At 37.6% G+C, this 5,092-nt stretch overlaps 1 non-coding gene across 1 annotated transcript; it reads left to right on the plus strand.

Annotated features, from left to right (window-relative positions):
- The first annotated feature begins 2,764 nt into the window (after positions 1-2,764).
- On the plus strand, positions 2,765-2,880 carry LOC112127696. The gene has a single exon (XR_002910690.1). It is a non-coding gene; the product is annotated as a U5 spliceosomal RNA (small nuclear RNA).
- Positions 2,881-5,092: the final 2,212 nt, after the last annotated feature.

The raw sequence follows: 5,092 nt of genomic DNA on the forward strand, positions 1-5,092 counted from the left end.
AGTGAACAATGGGGGACTGTTCGATTCACATCTGAGTGCAGGTTTGATTTGTGGCAATTAGACGGCGGGACCGTGTATAAAGAAGACGTCGGAGAATGCTTTGCTTCATGTGCCATGCGTTTAAAAGACAGTCATGGCGTGGAATCAGCATCCGTGCACGTATCGAACTGATTATAATGCAGAATGGATTGCACTAAGTTACATTGAGGGAGATCTTTTAGAAGTTATGGTCCTATTCACTCCATTTATTGGGGACAACTTCGTGTTAAAACATGATAATGCTCGAACTCATGTAGCTCGTGTTACCCATTACTAGGAGGAAGTAAGGATTATCATAATGAATTGGCCAGTATCCTGACATGAATCCTTCAGAACATTTAAGGGTCATGATAAAGAGACGGATTGGACATTTGCCGCCTCCAACAAGCTTTGAACAGCTCCAAAACGATCTTGTTGAAGAATGGGGTTCTGTTTCACAGGGCGAATCCGGTCACTTATTCAATCGATACCTAGGACATTTGAGGCCCTCGCCCAAGCCAAAGAAGGTAATAAGCGTTATTAAGAGATAAACTAGTTAAATAAATTCTTAGTTAAATGTTAATCTTGGCTATATGCCTAAATAGGCAAGGCCAAAACAAGTCAATCTATCACTAAATAATTTTCTGGAATTTTGGTGAATTTTCTTTCAAACCTATTTGTACTGAAGTCATGAATTTCTAATCTCGTTTAATTTGGTTTACATTACAATAAGTAAGTTGTAATCAATATAACTATAAAATATATTAGTTTGAAATAAACAACAAAATACTATATCTGTTTTTTGATGTGTGTAACGCATTTTTTTTTTTTTTTTTCAATGGATACCAGGGACTGGAGGAGTTCCCTCCTGAGTACTGCAGCTGAGCTGTACAGCTTATTGTACTTTATCCCCGGCTCCATATTTTGGGGGAGGGCTCGCAACACAAATGTGAACTTGAGCCCCCGTTGTACCGGTGTTCTTCCATCGAAGAAACTCATTTTTGAAGGGGGTTGGGACCAAATTCAGGGTCGCTGAGATCCGATCCCGTCCCTTCCATTGATGAGTGCCGTGTCAATTTCTTTCAATTGCGGCCACCGGTCCCCTTAGGCGTCAGAAAAAGTCCAGAGGCGACGGTGGGGATCGAACCTACGACCGCGGGATCTAATAGCCGAGAGTCTGACGCCTTAACCACTCGGCTACCGCGGCCCCCTATATGTGTAACGCATTAATAAATATTACGATAATTAATCAAAATATATAAGGTAACATTCCCTTTTGGGTTCTGTGGGGCGATGTTTACGAATATTTTCTAGCCTTGTATTTTATCTCTTAGACTTTGGTATCTCTCTTTTTCCCTGTACTGAAAGTTACAAAACGCCTTTGATACACAGACCAAGCGAAGGCTGAACATGATCGGTAACGACCAAATTACAGGTCCGTTTCCCCGCAGACCACAAGGAGTATTTCATAATTTTAAATTTTCAACGAAGTCATAAATAAATTTAAGTATTATGCTAATAGTTATTTTTTGACACGATTAAGCTATAATAAATAATAAGTAAAATGCTAAATAAATAATATTTCCTTTTTAAATTACATACATTGTAATATCTTATATATATATATATATATATATATATAACACAACACACATATATACACACACATATATACACACACACACACACACACACACACACACACACACATCGCCGGCCCTCGTGTATTCTTTCTCTTTCCTGTCTTTCTCGCGTTTTTGTATTGAATTGCAGCCATTTGAGCATCTCGATCTGGTTACTGACTCTCTGCTTTTACTTGTATTTTAAAATGCTAGCCTCTTGTTAGTACCTCAGGTCAATTTAATGTCAATTTAAGAATAGATACACAACATACAATTCATAACATATATATCGCCACAAACATAGAAGTCTGGTCACATTCACTCTCCCAGAGTACTCGATATTCCTCCGGGCAGGGTTTGAACCCACTCCATTCGCTCTGATAACTTACTTGTACTCTCCAGACGTCACATACTCACCGCAGAGAGTACTCGATATGCCTCGGGGCGGGGTAAATAACTCCTTCCTTTCACGCTAATAAATTACATTCATCATAATATATTAACATAAACACAACTCAAGCAAAGCAAAAACACACATAAACTATATACATTTGAAAGTCCCTATAGCCGTGAAGTACCGGTACAGCGATTTGAGTCCGCTGCCGTGCCCCAAGACTACGCACAGGTCCGATGATATTCCAAAATATTGCCTATAAACGTTGAGCCTTCTACGATTGAAAAGGTGCTCGACTGTTACTCTATCCTTGCATAATGGGCTCTTATGCGGTCGCTTTCCTGCTAGAAGGTGCCCGTGCGTAATTCTTGTATGACCTATGCGTAGTCTTGTCAGTATGACCTTATCCCTTTTTGACCCATTTTCCGTGAATCAGGGACCGACGTCTTTCTTAACCTGCCACAGTTTGGCAGGGTTATTTATATTTTTCCGAGCCCAGCTGTTTTTCCATTCTTCTTTTATCATATTTGAAATTAATAACTTCAGATCCGCTGGGCGTATAGGTTAGGAATCGTCGTAAGGTCATCTGGCTGCTTCGTTGGCAGACCTGTCTACTTCTTCGTTCCCGGCTATCCCTATGTGGCCGGGAACCCAGACCAACACGACCTTCATCCCAACTGTGTCGATCCCTTTTAATTGTTGTTTTATTTTGTTTACTAATGGGTCCACGGAGATCTGGTCTCCCTTCATAACGAATAAATCTTTCGCCTTTTACTAAAGATTTCCGTGGAGAGGGACTCACTGATGAGTCTGTAATATTTTATAAAAATATTTGTGATTCATTTTTGAATTATATTCTGCGTTACAAATGAAAATAAAAACAAACAAAATTGAACTTAAATAAAATTCATAAAAACGTTGACTGCTACAATAAAATCGAATTTATCAATAGTTTAAACATCAACAACTCTTACAAACACTGACAATAATAGTACACAATTCATTATGAAACATTGCCAGATTTTCTTGTGTCATGGTCAAAACCGTTTGCCAAAACTGTACTTTTTGTAGGCTTGAAATGTTGAAGTAATAATTTACTGGAATTGGTTTTAATTTGTAGTTAAAGTATTTGAGACTCTACTACCTCAGCTTTTGAATGTATGAGTTGTTCTCTTGTTCCAAAGCGCGACAACGCAATGTTACACATTTCTCGTTGGACCACATCAAAAATTGACGAAACGGAATTCACCCCTCCAGTTTGGCAAACATCAATGACAGCTATGTTTTACTCCAAATCCATTGAGGCATTAATTGTTCCACTACTAAATATTAAACTCTGAATAAAAGGTTAAGGTTTTTGTGTTTGTTTTCTGACTACCCATCACAAAATGACTAATTTTTCTCAATAACTGATCACGGTGCGAGGAGGTTTCGAAAAATGCCGAGAGGGCCTCGGGCAAATGCCTAGGGTATATGTTCGGTTTTGTGTGTGTGTGTGTGTGTGTGTGTGTGTGTGTGTGTGTGTGTGTGTGTGTGTGTGTGTGTGTGGGTGGGTGTGTACAAAGCTGTATAAGTAAAGTTTTGTACGAAGTTGAACGGGGTTTTATAGTCGACACAGATTTCAGTGCATCTTCGGACTAGTTCAAGCTTTGCCAATTTGTTGTCTCTTAGGTCATGTGTACGGATTTAAAGTCAGTTTGTCGTTTAGATACAGACTTAATGGTAAAGTACCCTACTTGAGTTGATGCCAGTAGCTCTTTGTTGATGTTATATCGGAGAGATAGTCTTTTTTTATTGTAAATGTACACTGATGCATTTTTGCTCATTCAGTCTTTCTTTCCCTTTCTGCACTTTTGATAAGCTCAAGGTGTTATTTGAATATTGGTTGCTTGAATAGGATTAAAGTTAAAGAAATGCGGAATCTTCTGTGTATTTCATGACTATAGCAAAATTTGCAATATAAATACAATGGATTTCAAATTGGCATCTAAAATACTCTCCTCTGGGAGGCATTTTTGCATTGCTATGATCTCTGAGTATTCTTTGTCTCACCATACTTCTCTGTAGCAGGAGTTATTTATAAATAAGATACTAGGATAAGATTTAGATAAGGAGAGGGTGGGGAGTGTTTAAATATATTGAGTATGCATTTGTTTTAATTTTTAATTGTTTATTTCATTTCGTTTTTGAGACTACAGAATCAGTTTAATTTTCATATACACGAAAAAACCAGGAGGCACTCCTATACTAAGATATTTATTAAATATTAGAATTCCCTTCCTTTTCCTTTGTCCTGCAATTTTAGACATAGTGAAACTTCTGGACAAACGCAGGAAAATTTCCATGAGTGTTTTTGTCAAGCTTGAAAACTGATCATTCACTTATTATCTTGTCCTGCAATGATTCCTGTTCGTGATTATGTCCCAAGCTTATTAAGGCCTTCTTTTCTTCCAAAGTATGTTTTGCCGTAGTTTTGGGTATCATTATTTACACTATTTATATGAAATTCTTACTTCTTCTTTAACAGTAATCCAGTAATCCAGTTTGTAGGGGATTCAGCGATCCATTCTTTTTATCCTTTCTGTGCCATCTCCTACAGAAATTTTCAAAACCATAAATCTACTTAGAAAAGACCAATCACAATTCAAAGCAAGTAGAACATATGCTTTTACGCAAAGTAAAATTTATCAGTACGCTTGCAGTTAGGTTTATTTTCATTCTCCATTTTGTGAAAGTGGCCTCAAATTGTTTTACCTCCACAGGTTGTATCTGTTGAGTATTTATGGAGGAGTTCAAATTTCCTGTAGGAATCGCTGTATCATCAGCAAAGGTATGTGTTGAAATGTTAATATGTGTAGGAATATCTGCAGTGTATATTGAAAAAAAAATGGGCCACGAATGCTTACTTGAGGGACACGTCTCTTAATGCACACGTAAGGTGAATATTAAGTTATCTGACGGACTCGGCAAATAGGCGTATGATAAAAGTATGAGATAATACGCATGGCGGGTGTCTTTAGTTCTTCTATTTCTCTATTTGTTTATTTCCACAATAAAT

Source organism: Cimex lectularius, unplaced genomic scaffold, assembly GCF_000648675.2.
Source record: "Cimex lectularius strain Harlan isolate CLEC.00 unplaced genomic scaffold, Clec_2.1 scaffold188, whole genome shotgun sequence".
Taxonomy (NCBI): Eukaryota; Metazoa; Arthropoda; class Insecta; order Hemiptera; family Cimicidae; genus Cimex; species Cimex lectularius.